Below are 20,366 nucleotides of genomic sequence, written 5' to 3'. Positions count from 1 at the left end.
AGATACAGGAAGTTGATCCTTAAGATAATGTAGTTATATGTTGGATACAGGAAGTTGATCCTAAAGACAATGCAGTTATATGTTGGATACAGGAAGTTGATCCTAAAGACAATGTAGTTATATGTTGGATACACAAAGTTGATCCTAAAGACAATGCAGTTATATGTTGGATACAGGAAGTTGATTCTAAAAAGAATTTAGTTATATATATGTTGGATACATGAAGTTGATCCTAAAGACAATGCTGTTGTATGTTGGATACTGGAAATTGAACCTAATGACACTATATCTATATGTTGGATACAGGAAGTTGATCCTAAAGACAATGTAGTTATATGTTGGATTCAGGAAGTTGATCACTAAAGACACATTATGTTGGATACAGGAGTTGTAATTCAATGCAGTGTTGGATACAGGAAGTTGATCCTAAAGACAATGCAGGGTTGGATACTGGAATTGACCTAAAGACAATGCAGTTGTTTGTTGGATACAGGAAGTTGATCCTAAAGACAATGCAGTTATATGTTGGATACAGGAAGTTGATCTAAAGACAATGCAGTTATATGTATACAGGAAGTTGATCCTAAAGACAATGCAGTTATATGTTGGATACAGGAAGTTGAACCTTAGTTAATATTTCCATACACTAATCAGACATGAATTATTTATGAGTCAAGCATGTCCATGTGTGTCTTTTATATACAGAATTCTACAAGTATAGGGCTATTCAAAATCAAGTGTGCACCACGTTTTAGGATAATATGTTAATACCATGTAATTACTATAATATGTCTTTATAATTTTTTTATAATATGTAATATGTCTTTTTATAGGCAAATTTCTAGAAATAACCGGAAACAAGCGAAATCCACAACAACATACAGAGCTATTAAAAATCAAGAGCGCACCAGATGTTTTCATAAATGAATGTAAATACAATATAATAAGTGAATATGCAATTAAAACCCAAGTACAGAAGTCTCAAAATAAAAGGAAACAAATAAAATCTCCTTCAGTGTGTAGAACTATTTAAAATCAAGAGCACACCAGATGTTTTAATGTATAAACGTAAACAATAAATAAATACGCGATTAAAATCCAAAGACAATAATGTAATCTTATCTGTTGTATATGTATCCGACAGTCAACAGCTTGTTTATATAATATTATCAATATGCACCATATACATAGATATGGATTTCAATTCCAGAATATTTTATTGTACAGATGTTAGCGATAACAGGAATGGTACAAAAGGTACACCTTGTACAGGTCCTCAATCTCCATATAAATCAGATGTATACAATATAACATGTATGTATTATCAAAACTGATCTGTTGAAATTGGAATTTTTAGCGAAGATGTAGACATTCATTTATTGAAATACTGCCGACAACATTGAAAAGGGACATTATACCGTCAAACTCAGTGACAAAAGCCAACGCTACACCACGCCTTGTTCAGTAAATATAAGTAATAATAAGTGCACACATTAAAATTTTCAATGATAGAAAAGGTATATATGTATAATGTATATCAATTATAATAAGATATTTGCATTGAATGTAAATGACATTTGGGGTAGAGGGGGTAGAGGGGGGAGGGGGGGAAGGGGTGAGGGGGTCACTATGAAAGGAAGTGCAGGGTCGGGGCCACAAGGGTGAAGGTAGTTGGGATGGAGGAGAGGGTAACAAAACTACCGTCCAACTGTGTCATGGTCCACACGAACATGAGACTGTCCCGGAATTTTACCTATATAAACTATACTGTAGACAATACCAGACTAGCAAAGAAACCAAGTCATGTGTATGTCTATATCATGAGTCTTTCCCTGGTACAGTTATAACTTCTATAAAGGATGTGTGTATTTCACGAGTGTTATCGTTCCTAGGCAACTCAACCTCACACCCTTATACAGTCAATGACATGAAATCATCTGCTAGTCCTCAAGGACAATCAACCTCCACGTACCTCGATCTAAGTTCAATAGAAATGCTGAAAGATATGCTATTAAAGTAATTTCTGCAAGACATTAATGCTCAAAGATATGCTATTAAAGTAATTTCTGCAAGACATTAATGCTCGTTATCAAATACACTTACCTGTACAAAACATAAATGTCCGTTATCAAATACACTTACTTGTACAAAACATAAATGTCCGTTATCAGATACACTTACTTGTACAAAACATAAATGTCCGTTATCAAATACACTTACTACAAAACTATTGTCCGTTATCAAATACACTTACTTGTACAAAACATAAATGTCAAACACTTACTTTGTCAATACACTTACTTGTACAAAACATAAATGTCCGTTATCAAATACACTTTATTTCGCAAAACATCATTTCTGCAAAACATAAATGCCCTCTATCAAATACTCCAATTCCTACAAGACATCATTAAATGCCCACTATTAAACACTAATTTCTGCAAAACATAAATGCCCTCTATTAATTAAAATACACTAATTTCTACAAAACATAAATGCCCTCGATCAAATACATTAATTTCTGCAAGACATAAAAGCCCTCTATCAAAAACATTAATTTCTTCAAGACATAAATGCCCTCAATCAAAGACACTAATTTTACAAGACATAAATGCCCTCATTCAAAGACACTGAATTGTGCAAGACATAAAATGCCCTCAATCAAATACACTTATTTCTGCAAAATAAAAATGCCCTCTATCAAATACATTAATTTCTGCAAGACATAAATGCCCTCAGCCCAATACACGTCTGCAAGACAAAATCTTATCTCCATTTCATATGGATTCAGAGGATGCAATGCACAATGTCTGTCATCTTTATTTCATGACTTTAGGCATGTTGATATACTTTGTAAGCTAAATTGGTGCGCCTAAATTTACATTGACATCACTTTCAATACAATAAAGTAGATGTCAATTTGAAATCAGAATGTTTTTATGTTGCCTCAACTGCTAGAATATTAAAATATTAGCCTTGACAAGTACAGTAAAACCTGCCTTAACGAAGACCTCTGTATAAAGACCACCTGGCTATAAAAACTCCTGTCCCGAGGGTGGTCTTTATAAACAGGTTTGACTGTACTTTTGTTACTCTGAGCTACAGGTCCAACTAGAATTGTCACCCAGAACACAACATAGAGCTGCTTTTTGAAAGTTTTTGAAAGGTACAAGCGCTGCGAATCTACAAAATATATTGAAAAAGACTTATTTGCAATGCCATTAGCTGTTATTTGTATCATACAATAGATCTGACACCTTACAGGCTATGTTTACATGCAACCAGTCTTTTCAAGTAGGAGAAATACCTTTGTTTGTTTAGTATAAATCTCTAATATCAATCTTTTATCCTCGTTTTGTCTGTCATGCAACCATTGTGTTCTTACCTCGGTCTGTTTCATATTGATGCTTGCACATTTGACAGATACGTTTCATAAGGCTCTTTGCGATATACACCCATGATGGATTTCTTTCACAATGATGCTTAGTGAATTGTTAAAATTTCTTGAAAACACTTGTGATGAATAGTGTTGTGCTTTAGGAATGTGTGTGAAGGAGCAGTCAGGAGTATGTTAAATATGGGCAATTAAAAAAACCCAGGCCATTAAAAACAGGCCAGCCCCATTCATATCACTAGTGAATCTGTTGGTCATGCACAAGGTAAACAATGCTTCCTCTCCTGAAGTATTAATGGAGGGTCACTGTAACCACATCAAATTTACAATCCTACAAAAAAATAAACAAACTATTTCATATGCCTTTCACAATTTATGCACTCGTTATCCTTGAACCTTTTGTTTATAAGACATAACTGGCCGGCACCTGCAGTGGTCAAACACCATTTATATCCCCCTATTGAGACCTAAATGCTAAAAGTAGAATGTAAATCACTTAAGTCATTTTTGCCACTGAGTTTGAGAGCTAAAGGTAGAATGTCAGACATCTTAACCACTCAGCCACCATGGTGTAGATATATAGAGGGCTAGTCGTAGAATATCAGACACCTTAACCACTCAGCCAACATGGCCTATGTATACAGAGGGCTAGTCGTAGAATATCAGACACCTTAACCACTCAGCCAACATGGCCTATGTATACAGAGGGCTAGTTGTAGAATATCAGACACCTTAACCACTCAGCCAACATGGCCTATATATACAGAGGGCTAGTGGTAGAATGTCAGACACCTTAACCACTCAGCCAACATGGCCTATATATACAGAGGGCTAGTGGTAGAATGTCAGACACCTTAACCACTCAGCCAACATGGCCTATGTATATAGAGGGCTAGTTGTAGAATATCAGACACCTTAACCACTCAGCCAACATGGCCTATGTATACAGAGGGCTAGTGGTAGAATGTCAGACACCTTAACCACTCAGCCAACATGGCCTATGTATACAGAGGGCTAGTCGTAGAATATCAGACACCTTAACCACTCAGCCAACATGGCCTATGTATATAGAGGGCTAGTGGTAGAATGTCAGACACCTTAACCACTCAGCCAACATGGCCTATGTATATAGAGGGCTAGTGGTAGAATGTCAGACACCTTAACCACTCAGCCATGGCCTATGGGCCTATATATAAGTATATAGAGGGCTAGTGGTAGAAAGTCAAAACATCTTAACCACTTTTGCGTCGGGTGAGTAATGCATTTCATATTTTGGACTGAATTAAATTTTACCTTGATATATTGAGCATTGAAACTGTACGCCTGCATGTAAAGCATGAGAGCAAACAGATGTATAACGGACGTCGCTTGTGCAAGCAAATACTTGTTGTGTACAAGTGCTGATATACAAATGTATAACTTATGTGTATCTATGATCTATGTAATTGGCGAAGTAAAATCAATATTCATGAGGATATAAATCGTAGACTTGTGCTATAAAACTATCCTAATATACTGTTCATAAATGTATGTACAATACATAAACATTGTCACTGGTAAATATCACTGAACACCAGTTTAAGGCCCACTAACTTTTCTGAGCAAAATTTAAAGGTTTCTTAAAAACATTAATAACACAAGAGAATACATATTGATGGCCTAAGATAAGGTTACAACACCTAACAAAAGAAAGATTTTCCTGCGTAATATGTGATAACTGTGGAGATTCATATCGCTGTTTTGCCGTATGGAGCAGTAATATTCAACTACCGCGTGGTATTTAATTAGGATGACGGCGGGAAACATAAAACGATCCGTGTTATGAAACTGAACATTTTATTTATTTCAAATAAATTTTTCAGAAGATGATGATGAGTGTAGTATTAACGCTTAGTTAATAATTTTCGTTCCTATTTTAAAAATTAAATTTTTTGTTTGTTTTCAAAGATGACAGAAACTAAAAGAAAAATTAACACAATTGAAATTAATATGATGATATTGAATGATTTTATAGTTCTGCATGTGATAAGTCTGCCAATACTTAAATAACTAGTCAGGATTATATCTTCTCTGTGATTTTTAATATTTGATATATTTTTGATTTTGTGTGACTCTAAAACATTACAATTATTACATTTGCATACACTTGAAATTTTTTGTTTTTAATGTAGATTTACACTAAAAAAAAATATTTTCGTGTACGTAAATGCACACCTTTTGTTCTATTGGGTGTGGCAAAATTTTACAGGTTCCCAATATTGTAGATCAACGATATTTATGATTCTCATACGGTGGTTTAGTAGATTTCCACCAGGACTAGAAATAAAAACACTGTTGATTTATAGTATAAATATATTTGAAATTGTTAATTAATATTTTGTTTTTATTTTTAATGTCAAGACATGGCAGTCAGGTATTGTTATTAATAAATGTTGAATTTGATATCATCTTTTAGTTTATTTACCTTGTTCTTTTTAAATCTTTGTACATGAACTTGTACAACATTGTTCAGCCAACAATTTAGTCTTTCAGAAAAGTCAATAGCATCAGAAAAGTCAATAGCACAGAGGCAAAAGATGTTATTTATATCTTTTCTTTTGACTCTCAAAACATAAAATGCTACAATCTGCATGCACACAAAACACAAATATAATGGATTTGGCCTTGTGTTTATGTTTGTAAACTTTATATTCTCATTTTAGATACTGCTCACCCCATTTTTTTTTTTTGAAAATTAAAAAAAAAAACCAAAAAAAACCACCCTCTCGCCAAACTTTTCCCCCTCAAAATCCCGAAGGACTATTTATCAAATTGGTGTGGCCTCATGGAATAATTAATATCTAAAATAAATAATATTCCAGGTAAGTTCATGGCTAAAACTGGATTACAACAAAAAAAGCTGGCTCCATAACAGTTTATGACATATTTACATTTGGTTGACAAATCTTCCTGTGTTTCATGAGTCAAATCAAGCGGACTTATTTTTTATTTTTTTGTCAGGGCTATTAACGTTATATAGACCATACATACAGGTGTCAAATTCAAGGCTGGTGTTACCTGTACATACTGATGAAGGTGTGTGTATATACACACGTCAGTCAAGTCACATTTTACCAACACATGTGTAACAGAAAACCTTGAATTCAAAGTACTGGAGTACCTAATACTGGTAATTTATATGCTAAGCTAGTGCTATAGGCATCCTAGCTGTTTTTCATGCATACAATTTCAAAATGCAGATATTCTGTTTCGTTTTTGTGCTATAAGAAGACCATATACTTATCTGTTAAAAACACCCAGCCCACAAGAAAAAAATATATGCCATATCTTTACTTTTTGCAGATTCATCAAAATGCATGACCGCAGTATAATTAAAGCAAAAGTAGTTGGCAAATATGCCATTTACAAGTTCAAGCTTGATAAAACAAGGAATTTCTATCTACCTTCAACAAAGGGCATATCAATAAAGTATAGTAGAGACAATGACTGGTCATTAACTATCACCGAGATAATGTAAAGTTCATCAAGATAATGTACAGGTTACAGAGATAGTTTGTCTAATATTCAACTCAAAGGATATCTTGATGTCTATAAGGGGCCAGTGTAATGTTTTATAGACTATAGGGTTCAGTGTAATGTTAAATAGACTATAAGGGGCCAGTGTAATGTTAGATAGACTATAAGGGGCCAGTGTAATGTTAGATAATTCGATAGTTAATAGACTATAAGGGGCCAGTGTAATGTTTTATAGACTATAAGGATCAGTGTAATGTTAGATAGACTATAAGGGGCCAGTGTAATGTTAGATAGACTATAAGGGGCCAGTGTAATGTTAGATAGACTATAAGGGGCCAGTGTAATGTTAGATAGACTATAAGGGGCCAGTGTAATGTTAGATAGACTATAAGGGGCCAGTGTAATGTTAGATAGACTATAAGGGACCAGTGTAATGTTAGATAGACTATAAGGGGCCAGTGTAATGTTAGATAGACTATAAGGGGCCAGTGTAATGTTATATAGACTATAAGGGACCAGTGTAATGTTTGATAGACTATAAGGGGCCAGTGTAATGTTTGATAGACTATAGGGGCCAGTGTAATGTTAGATAGACTATAAGGGGCCAGTGTAATGTTAGATAGACTATAAGGGACCAGTGTATGTTAGACTATAAGGGGCCAGTGTAATGTTAGATGACTATAAGGGGCCAGTGTAATGTTTATAGACTATAAGGGGCCAGTGTAATGTTTATGATAGACTATAAGGGGCCAGTGTAATGTTAGATAGACTATAAGGGGCCAGTGTAATGTTTGATAGACTATAAGGGACCAGTGTAATGTTTAGACTATAAGGGGCCAGTAATGGGACCCAGTGTAATGTTAGATAGACTATAAGGGGCCAGTGTAATGTTTGATAGACTATAAGGGACCAGTGTAATGTTAGATAGACTATAAGGGACCAGTGTAATGTTAGATAGACTATAAGGGGCCAGTGTAATGTTATATAGATTAGCAGGGACCAGTGTAATGTTTGATAGACTATAAGAGGCCAGTGTAATGTTATATAGACTATAATATAGGGGTTGTAATGTTATATAGACTATAATATAGGGGTACAGTGTAATGTTTATATAGACTATAATATAGGGGCCAGTGTAATGTTATATATAGACATATATAGGGGACTGTAATGTTATATAGACTATATATAGGGGTAGTGTAATGTTATATAGACTATAATATAGGGGTACTGTAATGTTATATAGACTATAATATAGGGGTACTGTAATGTTATATAGACTATAATATAGGGGTACTGTAATGTTATATAGACTATAATATAGGGGTACTGTAATGTTATATAGACTATAATATAGGGGTACTGTAATGTTATATAGACTATAATATAGGGGTACTGTAATGTTATATAGACTATAATATAGGGGTACTGTAATGTTATATAGACTATAATATAGGGGTACTGTAATGTTATATAGACTATAAATAGGGGTACTGTAATGTTATATAGACTATAATATAGGGGTACTGTAATGTTATATAGACTATAATATAGGGGTACTGTAATGTTATATAGACTATAATATAGGGGTACTGTAATGTTATATAGACTATAATATAGGGTACTGTAATGTTATATGTATATATAGACTATAATATAGGGGTACTGTAATGTTATATAGACTATAATATAGGGGTACTGTAATGTTATATAGACTATAATATAGGGGTACTGTAATGTTATATAGACTATATTATAGGGGTACTGTAATGTTATATAGACTATAATATAGGGGTACTGTAATGTTATATAGACTATATTATAGGGGTACTGTAATGTTATATAGACTATATTATAGGGGTACTGTAATGTTATATAGACTATAATATAGGGGTACTGTAATGTTATATAGACTATATTATAGGGGTACTGTAATGTTATATAGACTATAATATAGGGGTACTGTAATGTTATATAGACTATAATATAGGGGTACTGTAATGTTATATAGACTATAATATAGGGGACTGTAATGTTATATAGACTATATATAGGGGTACTGTAATGTTATATAGAGACTATAATATAGGGGTACTGTAATGTTATATAGACTATAATATAGGGGTACTGTAATGTTATATAGACTATAATATAGGGGTACTGTAATGTTATATAGACTATAATATAGGGGTACTGTAATGTTATATAGACTATATTATAGGGGTACTGTAATGTTATATAGATAACTATAATATAGGGGTACTGTAATGTTATATAGACTATAATATAGGGGTACTGTAATGTTATATAGACTATAATATAGGGGTACTGTAATGTTATATAGACTATAATATAGGGGTACTGTAATGTTATATAGACTATAATATAGGGGTACTGTAATGTTATATAGACTATAATATAGGGGTACTGTAATGTTATATAGACTATAATATAGGGGTACTGTAATGTTATATAGACTATAATATAGGGGTACTGTAATGTTAGTATATATAGACTATATATATATAGGGGTACTGTAATGTTATATAGACTATAATATAGGGGTACTGTAATGTTATATAGACTATATTATAGGGGTACTGTAATGTTATATAGACTATAATATAGGGGTACTGTAATGTTATATAGACTATAATATAGGGGTACTGTAATGTTATATAGACTATAATATAGGGGTACTGTAATGTTATATAGACTATAATATAGGGGTACTGTAATGTTATATAGACTATAATATAGGGGTACTGTAATGTTATATAGACTATAATATAGGGGTACTGTAATGTTATATAGACTATAATATAGGGGTACTGTAATGTTATATAGACTATAATATAGGGGTACTGTAATGTTATATAGACTATATTATAGGGGTACTGTAATGTTATATAGACTATAATATAGGGGTACTGTAATGTTATATAGACTATAATATAGGGTACTGTAATTTATATAGACTATATATAGGGGTACTGTAATGTTATATAGACTATATTATAGGGGTACTGTAATGTTATATAGACTATAATATAGGGGTACTGTAATGTTATATAGACTATATATAATATAGGGGTACTGTAATGTTATATAGACTATAATATAGGGGTACTGTAATGTTATATAGACTATATTATAGGGGTACTGTAATGTTATATAGACTATAATATAGGGGTACTGTAATGTTATATAGACTATAATATAGGAGCAGTGTAATAGTATATAGTCTAGCTATAACGCTCCACTGTTATCATTCAAGATAAAAACTGACTACATCAACTGGAAACATTTAGACAACTAAACAACATAACATTTAAAGCAGTTAAATTAATATTCATACAGCCCTAGCTTTAAAATATCAAATCTGCTAATGTATACACAGCCGTTACTGTTTTAATAAACACACCGAGTATTTGTTTACATTGGACCAGGCACAAATAAGAAATCCTACACTACATTTAAAATACATAGAAACGTTTCACAATTACAGAATCTGTAGTTTGATATGCAGCACATGGTTGGGTGAACAAGTTTATATAGCAGAAGTACTACGGTGGGGTGTAAACCCCTTGTTTTTAGGCCAGTACTGGTGTGTGTGTGGGTATAAAACCGTATTCCCCTACCACCACACTGGCATGCTAGTACTACAGCTGGCAATAATGACTCAACTTACCACTCACCACTGGTTTAGAATCCAAAACAAGTTGACTGCCAGTGAACACAAACCACCGACACAGTATAAAATCATGGGTCACCGGCTGCTATTTATTTTAAGCTCCAATATGGTGGCCCTACACACACAATATGAGCTCATATCTATCCAGAAATACATATCCAGGTTCAGATATTCCAGGGAAACACATGGCCGCAGCCAGCCAGCAGGTCGGACTGCCCACACTATGAGGACACGCCAGCACTGTCTATAGCAGCTACCTGTACATGACAAATCTACATCCAAATTACACCATGTCACATGGTTTAAATCCCACAGGATCCAATACTAGGTCCCCTGTATGGTGTAACAGGGAAGGGAGAGAGCCCTAGCCCCAGAAATCCATGTGTAATCCCATGTTGTATTTGGCTGGCAGTATAAAATTCACTGAGGCTAGTCCAGCCAGAATGAGCCAATGTTACCTGTATATTGCCTGTGTGCTATACAATACACACAGCTTTACATAAGCTATTTACACAGTACCAACAATACAAGGTCACTCACTCCAGCCTGCACAGGTAAGGCTAGGCTGAGGCACAATACACACATGCTCAGGGCTGTTATCACTGTGTAGGACTGTATACACAGATCTAGTCGGTGTGTGAGCCCTGTACTCCATCAATGTAATCACTGTGTAGGACTGTATACACAGATCTGGTCAGTGTGTGAGCCCTGTACTCCATCAATGTAATCACTGTGTAGGACTGTATACACAGATCGAGTGTGTAGGACTGTATACACAGATCTAGTCAGTGTGTGAGCCCTGTAATCCACTTTGTAGGACTGTATACACAGATTTAATCAGTGTGTGAGCCCTGTACTCCATCAATGTAAATCATTGTGTGGGACTGTATACATGAGATCTGTAATCACTGTGTAGGACTGTCTTCACAGATCTAGTCAGTGTGTGAGCCCTGTACTCCTTCAATGTAGTCACTGTGTAAGACTGTATACACAGATCTAGTCAGTGTGTGAGCCCCTATACTTGATTAATGTAGTCACTGTTGAGAACTGTATACACAGATCTAGCTATAGTGTGTGAGCCCTGTACTCCACTGTGTAGGACTGTGTACACAGATCTAGTCAGTGAGTGAGCCCCTGTACTCCAGCAATTTAATCACTGTGTAGGACTGTATACACAGATCTAGTCAGTGTGTGAGCCCTGTACTCCACTGTGTAGGACTGTATACACAGATCTAGTCAGTGTGTGAGCCCTGTAATCCACTGTGTAGGACTGTATACACAGATCTAGTCAGTGTCTGAGCCCTGTACTCCACTGTGTAGGATTGTGTACACAGATCTAGTCAGTGAGTGAGCCCCTGTACTCCAGCAATGTAATCACTGTGTAGGATTGTGTACACAGATCTAGTCAGTGAGTGAGCCCCTGTACTCCAGCAATGTAATCACTGTGTAGGACTGTATACACAGATCTAGTCAGTGAATGAACCCCTGTACTCCAGTAATGTAATCACTGTGTAGGACTGTATACACAGATCTAGTCAGTGAATGAACCCCTGTACTCCAGTAATGTAATCACTGTGTAGGACTGTATACACAGATTTAGTCAGTGAGTGAGCCCCTGTATTGATGTGCACTATTCTGTTGTCATAACAACCACAATACCACAGTGGAACAGATGCATTTTTATTGACAAAGCAGTAATGTCACAACATTTGAAACATTGCAACAGTAATGGAATGGCAGGAGCAGAACTGGCCGTAAAGATTTAGAGAGTCTGGGTGAGATGTGCAGTGAATGCAAGTAGAAGTTGGTGATTTACAAGCATGGGAAATGATAACCCTTTCCTTATCTGTTCAGAGCTGCAATACTGCCTGCTCACACCATCGACTAGGTTTCCTGGGTTTCCAGCTGGAACACACTGATAGGACCACAGCTAAATGATTGAAGGCAAGATATGGGGAAAAAAGGGAGAAAGAAGAGAGTGTGAAAGTGGAAATAGCCAGGGATACAAATAAAGGTTCAGTATTCAAATACATATTTGCATCAACATTATGGTTTTTTCTTTGAAAGATTGATTATAAAATTTATCAACATGAAAATGTTTTTGGCTCAAATATCTATAAGCATTAAGAGGAAGCTTAACATGCACAAAAACCATTTACTTTCTGTTTTTAACATCAATGATTTTGTAAAAATGTAGATGTTGGAACCATCTTTTGGCAAAACAGGAACTAAAGTTGTAGATTACAACAGCATTTACTTCTTCATTAGATTCAGGGCCTTATCTTATTTTGTTGATAAATTCCCACATTTCTATCTTTATATTGCACCTAGCCAACTTAATTCAAGTAGATACAAGCGATCTACCTTATTTCTCAATAAAATTTATACACATTTGATCACCTACATGATAAATTCATTCTGCAGTTTTTCAATTTTAGCTTAGCTAGACGGAATATTAAAGACTTTTTTAAAAAAGTTCTCTCATAAATAAAATACATTGTACACAATGGTGAATTAATTAACTAATTAACACCTAAAAAATCATAATGAACTGTTCCAACCTTTGTATAGGGAGATCTCAAATGTGTCTTCAGGGGTGAATGAGTTAAAATCACTCAACAGTAAAAGTATACTATCAGAACAAATCTTAAAAAAAAATTCTTGTATGATTTTTGAAATAATAATCACAACTGTTCGTGGACATTTAAAAGCATAAATTTTCTTTATGACCTGCCACTAATATATAAATAGCAACAATCATGCAATTGTGTTTTGAACTTTTGACATGTGGACATTTTAAATGACTGAATAACTGCTTGGTGAGTACCCGGTTTGGAGAGAAAGTTGAAACATTGATGTGTTTCTGAACAATATTCCATACATAGCTAGTTTCATGAGAAAACATTGAACCTCATGCAGTCTGAACAATATTCCATACATAGCTAGTTTCATGAGAAAACATTGTCCTTACATAGGTTTCATGAGAAAACATTGAACCTCATGCAGTTCTGAACAATATTCCATACATAGCTAGTTTCATGAGAAAACATTGTCCTTACATAGGTTTCATGAGAAAACATTGAACTTCATGCAGTTCTGAACAATATTCCATACATAGCTAGTTTCATGAGAAAACATTGTCCTTACATAGGTTTCATGAGAAAACATTGAACCTCGTGCAGTCCTGAACAATATTCCATACATAGGTTTCATGAATTACTACAGCACAAAAAATACCAAATCTGAATATGGAGGTTTCAAGATACCAAAGCGATGTGGGTAAAGTATGATTTAATGTTGATCAGTCTCACTTTCCGGGGTTTTTGACATCACAAAATTCACATCAAAATATAATGTCATTCTAATCACTGTTGACTAACCAACCGTGAACTGTACCTACTAATGTCATTTCGGTATCTCAAACAGATTCTCAGTATCCATTAGTTCAATTTGTTTTAGAATTTGTTAAAGACTTAATTTTACATCAATTACAAATTAAGTTATACAAATCTAGCCCGGATATAAGCATGTGAGGGGTCTTTAGAGTCAGGAAGGAAACCCAGAGTACCCTGAGAGAAAACCTTCCTGACCCTTTCAGACATTTTCACATTCATGTCCCCCTTCCCCCAACCCCAGCCCAGGACACTCAAAACTACAGTTAAATATACACAGTATCATGAATACTGCATAAATCGGTAAATGTACTACTACAAATTTTCTTGAGTATGTACTGTGTATGTACTACAGTGCTGTTGGACTGATGTAATTAAGTACAACAAAACTAACTGTAGTGAGATGTTTGGCAGGTTAACAACAGGTAGATATTTGTCTATGTTAGATGCATGTTAAAGAGATAAACACCTTGGGACCGCAGTATATCTCTGGTGAAAACTCCTAGACCTGCAGCATATCTCTGGTGAAAACTCCTAGACCTGCAGCATATCTCTGGTGAAAACTCCTAGACCTGCAGTATATCTCTGGTGAAAACTCCTAGACCTGCAGTATATCTCTGGTGAAAACTCCTAGACCTGCAGTATATCTCTGGTGAAAACTCCTAGACCTGCAGCATATCCTTGGTGAAAACTCCTAGACCTGCAGCATATCCTTGGTGAAAACTCCTAGACCTGCAGTATATCTCTGGTGAAAACTCCTAGACCTGCAGTATATATCTCTGGTGAAAACTCTAGCTAGACCTGCAATATCTCTGGTGAAAACTCCTAGACCTGCAGTATATCTCTGGTGAAAACTCCTAGACCTGCAGTATATCTCTGGTGAAAACTCCTAGACCTGCAGTATATCTCTGGTGAAAACTCCTAGACCTGCAGCATATCCTGGTGAAAACTCCTAGACTCTGCAGATATCTCTGGTGAAAACTCCTAGACCTGCAGCATATATCTCTGGTGAAAACTCCTAGACCTGCAGTATATCTCTGGTGAAAACTCCTAGACCTGCAGTATTCTGGTGAAAACTCCTAGACCTGCAGTATATCTCTGGTGAAAACTCCTAACCTGCAGTATATCTCTGGTGAAAACTCCTAGACCTGCAGCATATCTCTGGTGAAAACTCCTAGACCTGCAGTATATCTCTGGTGAAAACTCCTAGACCTGCAGCATATCTCTGGTGAAAACTCCTAGACCTGCAGCATATCTCTGGTGAAAACTCCTAGACCTGCAGTATATCTCTGGTGAAAACTCCTAGACCTGCAGTATATCTCTGGTGAAAACTCCTAGACCTGCAGTATATCTCTGGTGAAAACTCCTAGACCTGCAGTATATCTCTGGTGAAAACTCCTAGACCTGCAGCATATCTCTGGTGAAAACTCCTAGACCTGCAGCATATCTCTGGTGAAAACTCCTAGACCTGCAGCATATCCTTGGTGAAAACTCCTACGTGTCATATGATTGTCAAGGACAGACACGTATTTCTTACCTCAAACATGTTGAATGGCTATCGGCTTAATAAAATCATTGAATCATTCATGGACATGTGTAGATCAGTTAAAATGTCTAGCAATTCAAATCAATAGTTAGTCTTTGAAGTAGCTACACACATATGTATTACAAATTAAAATTTCTTAAATAAAACTGCAGAAAAAAAAATTGTGTCAGAAATATGTAATGAAATTAACACAAGTCCTACATGCTCATTTCAAATTTCAAACAATTTTTACGGTTTGAGATAGAGCTTTGTTGTTTTTAAAAATCTTAATAATAATCAATAAATACCCTCTCATAGCATGTACATGTATAAATAAACAGAAAATTCTTATGAAGCTTTAAATGTACAGGTCATTCAACACGGAACATGTTTAGACATTTAATCCTATACCTGGTATGTCATATTATATACTGATGTTGTTATTCTACCACTCCTGAATTCAAAGCTGAAGACATGTGTTCTGGAGCAACTGGTCTCTTTATGCATAAATATTTTTCCTTTAAACAGAAACCTGCCAACATTAAGTTATTCTAAGGTCACAATGTCAAGGATGTTCACATCAAATCTTTCATTTTAATTCAAAACATGAGGAAAGGTTATGCAATACCTCATAAGAAATTAGCATCAGTAGGTTTTCAAAGCTTACAATGTCTTTTCATGTTTCGGACTTGAACTTATATTTATCTACAATAAGTCACCACTCACCAAAAACTAGCAATCTTGATTTGTGCAGGATTATCAAATTGAAAGCATTAATATTAACATATAAAAATCTCCAAACTTTAATACCAAAGTCTAATAGCAAAGATTTATGCTGTAATTTGCCTTCTGATGTAACAGTTAATGATTGTAAGTTGACACTTGCATGAAGAAACTTGCCCCATTACCTGTAACCTATACATCCCTGAAGTTCCAAAATGTATTATTTCAGCCTTTGAACTAGAATAGTCTAAATATGTCTTCCGGGTTGAATGGGTTAAAATTAATCTCCATGGATCTGAAACTATGATCTGTTAATTTGGCCACAAAATGTTTTCTTTGAAATAAGAGACGCAAAAAGAAAACATATTCAAAACCCCTGGAAGAAAATTGTATTTGCTTTACTTTGTTTACATTAGCCTTCAGACAAGGTGGCATCTTGGCCCATTTTCTTTTATTTTTTTTTTATTTTTGAACTCATCAACTAATTTAAGAAAATATTAACTCATAAATAACAGGAACTGATAAAACATGCAGAACTTGAGTGTTTGTCCAATTTTATTTTTATCTCTTGTTTTTGTTTTTAAATACAAGAACGTTGGGCCTAACACATACAGGAAATAGCTTGTATTTAAAGTACAATGCATATACAATGGTCTAAGCTTAATTCAGACAGCGATGTTATGTTTTTGGCCCAGAAGCTTCAGGGTATTGCAAGACTTCTAATCTTAAGCAATAGTACAAACACTTGTGTTTAGACTGGAGTTTAATTTCACTTAGAATTAATACTTTATCTATTCATGTTATCCATTTAGATAACAGATGTCTAAATTCAGAAAAAACATGAGTCGTCTATACTATTTATGAGTCTGACAAAAGAAGTCATACTAAAGTGATGCGGCACTGCCTTATGGAACGCGTTTTCGGTTCTTCCATGATGGCGGCATGACAGATACACTTTGAATATAAAAGCCAAGTATTTTATGTGTTAACAATAACATGGATATAATAGTAATGCCTAAATAGTTTTGGCATAAATTGAAACAAATAATACATGTGATTTCATCGGTTATAGATACTCTCTGTCTTGTTATCAACAAAGAAAACATTTTGATGACAAATGAAAAATCTCGAGTCCGCCATCTTGATTCCAAGTGGTCTGAAAACGAAACACTTGTATCGGTACAGTTCTGCTGGTAAGGCACATTCCGTTTGAGATACAGCAGATTTGTATCGATACAACTGGTTCGTATCTGCAAATGGAACGCACGGTTAGTGAAACAGGCATAGATAACTCTGGAATACCAAAGAGCAAACTAACCCTATTAAGATAAATTATACATTCTCTGCGATTTAATCGTTATCAATAATTTCAACTTGAATTTGAATTGAATATGATACTTGTCACCTGGTGTCAACTACTAAGTCTTTCACCCCTGAAATTCTGTAATGGACCGTTCCAGTCCTGGTAGTAGAATAGTCTATATGTGTCTTCAGGGGTGATAGTTTACAGAACAATAGCTGAATACTTAGGGGTCGACAATTGTTTAGTTGCTGACATTGGTACTATATCATGTCTAACCATTATAATGCAGCAATAACTAGATAATGCCCCTGAATTAATCTCAGTTTCCATTTGTATCCAGAGAACGATAATCGAAATATCAGCAACTTATTACACAGTTTTTATTTGAATTATGATTGATAACATTTTATATTGGAATCGCCAATCATTATTTCATTATTAATCCACACTTATGCAGACTTCTTCTCGGAGGTATTAAAACAATACAACAAGATAATAAAATGTCATTTGTTCTCTTTAAGCAGGTGTGACATATTGACAGATCGAGAGTCCACAATTCCCTTCCTGCTCCTAAAACAAGCTACGATTCTCTTTAAGCCTCACTGTGGTATTAAATTGTCCAGCTCGTAATATTCAAGCCACAACCACTACAAATATTCATCAGGCGTGGATGTATTTAATGCATCTATGTGAATCTCCTGAGGATAGCAGACATATAAATATCACAAGTAAGGCAGATTTTTTTATTAGTCCCGATTAAAATTCATTATAACAGTGAAGACTGCAGAGAAGTAATGCTAAGTGACTTGCAATAGCGTTTGGTGTACATTCATATCGCAAGCAGGAAAATAAAACGAATTGGTGTGGTGAGTTATGTCCCCTGTGGGAAGGCCATAAAGTTGACTGTGCACCTGAACAGATATAAACTTGGAATATCCCTAAGTATTATAAAGCAATGTGCCTACCGTTGCCTTGTTAACATGATTCTTCAGGACTAAAACAGTGAATAACTACAAATAGTTCAAAGACGCAAATATTTTTTTTCTAACATTTTTTTCTCTTCAAAATTTCTTTATGTTTATAGATTGAATATTTCAAAGCACCTTAAAGTAATACAACTTTGACTTTAATGTTACAGCTCACCAAGTTTAGTGTGTTGATTGCTTTAACAGAAATTGAATTCTTCTGCAACAAGTTATCCTTGGGGAATGCTTCATTAAATGGTAGGTCCTAAAACACAGACATGTGTAGTGGAATGCGAAGACAAATTGGGTATAATATATCTATACCAGATATTGTTGTTCGGCAGCAGGTGGAGTTTAGTTTGTGATTATTTACATTGATCAAATAACCTGTTACACTTTATGATAGACCTTCACACTTTAACACATGACACATATTGTTATGATGTCATACCAACAATACACATATAGTGATAATGTCATTAGATGTACACATATTGTGATGTCATACCTATCATACACACATTGTGATGATGTCATATCTATCATACAACCATTGCAATGATGTCAAATCTATCATACACATATTGCAATGATGTCAAATCTATCATACACACATTGTGATGATGTCATATCTATCGTACAGATAATGTTATGATGTCATATCTATCATACACATATTGCAATGATGTCAAATCTATCATACACATATTGTGATGATGTCAAATCTATCATACACATATTGTGATGATGTCATATCTATCATACAACCATTGTGATGATGTCATATCTATCATACACATATTGTGATGATGTCATATCTATCATACACATATTGTGATGATGTCATATCTATCATACACATGATGTCATATCTATCATACAACCATTGTAATGATGTCATATCTATCATACACATATTGTGATGATGTCATATCTATCATATACATATTGTGATGATGTCATATCTATCATACACATATTGCGATGATGTCATATCAACCACACACACATGGTGATGATGTCACAAAAACCTTACTATACATTATTATTGATTACCTAAGTTACTATGATCTGATAATTTCACAGGCCATTAACTCTACAGATGATTTAACTTCTCACATACCGTGTCAATCAGCACAGATTTACGGCTCCTCAGTAAATCATGATAATTACATTGATGTCTTCTATAAATTTTCTCATCTGACTCGATAGCAGGCTAATTACACTGAGATAAGGGGAGAATATATCATATACTGATGTTTTATACTTTGATACCAAGCCAACATTGTAGTTGTATATTACAGAGTTATCTGCCCTTGTGTGTATACATACTGATTATTGTTATGTTGTGATTACATGAGTGTCAGAAAAAGTAACGTAATTTTCACACACAAAGTAATGACATCACAATCAATAGCTGCCTGCAAGGGAGATAACTCTAGAATAGAAGATTTTTATTTTTATTTTTGAGATTGTATGCATATAAATATAATTGCACAGTGTCATAAATCCAAGTGCTGTACTAGTAACGTGATAATGCTATATAGATTTACACACCTATGTAAGCGTATAGGTGTGTGGCTAACTATTATATATAGCCCCTAGCTGTGGCAAACCTTTACGAATACTATTGTTATTATATATTGTACATTCGGCCTTGTAAAACCCTGGATAAGTGCCCAGTTGTGTTGAGATTTTTAAACTTCATATTCTATGGTTCTATTTTACCTAAACTGGCACTTTATAAAATACAGAGAGGGACCGTAAACAAGAGATAATTAACTGTGCCAAAACGTTCCGTTTTTATAAAAATGCGGAGATGAATAGAGGAAAAGATTTGAGTAAGAAGTTAAA

The 20,366-nt window shown here is 34.6% G+C and overlaps 1 protein-coding gene across 6 annotated transcripts in view; it reads right to left on the bottom strand.

The window, feature by feature from the left end:
- Positions 1 to 20,366, bottom strand: part of LOC138309030 (nuclear receptor coactivator 3-like) — a 153,260-nt gene that overhangs the window by 31,493 nt on the left and 101,401 nt on the right. The window contains exon 1 of one of the 6 annotated variants that reach the window (XM_069250127.1): positions 10,602 to 11,141. The exons of 4 other annotated variants lie outside the window; for them this stretch is intronic. The gene's annotated coding sequence lies outside the window, so the exon portion shown is untranslated. Of the gene's footprint in view, positions 1 to 10,601; positions 11,142 to 20,366 lie in introns of those variants that run through there. One more of the 6 variants, XM_069250130.1, reaches the window with a different exon arrangement.

The sequence above is a fragment of the Argopecten irradians genome, chromosome 15 (assembly GCF_041381155.1).
Source record: "Argopecten irradians isolate NY chromosome 15, Ai_NY, whole genome shotgun sequence".
Lineage (NCBI taxonomy): Eukaryota > Metazoa > Mollusca > Bivalvia > Pectinida > Pectinidae > Argopecten > Argopecten irradians.
Note: the sequence above shows the minus strand (reverse complement) of the source record. Positions and strands in the feature narration are given on the sequence as shown.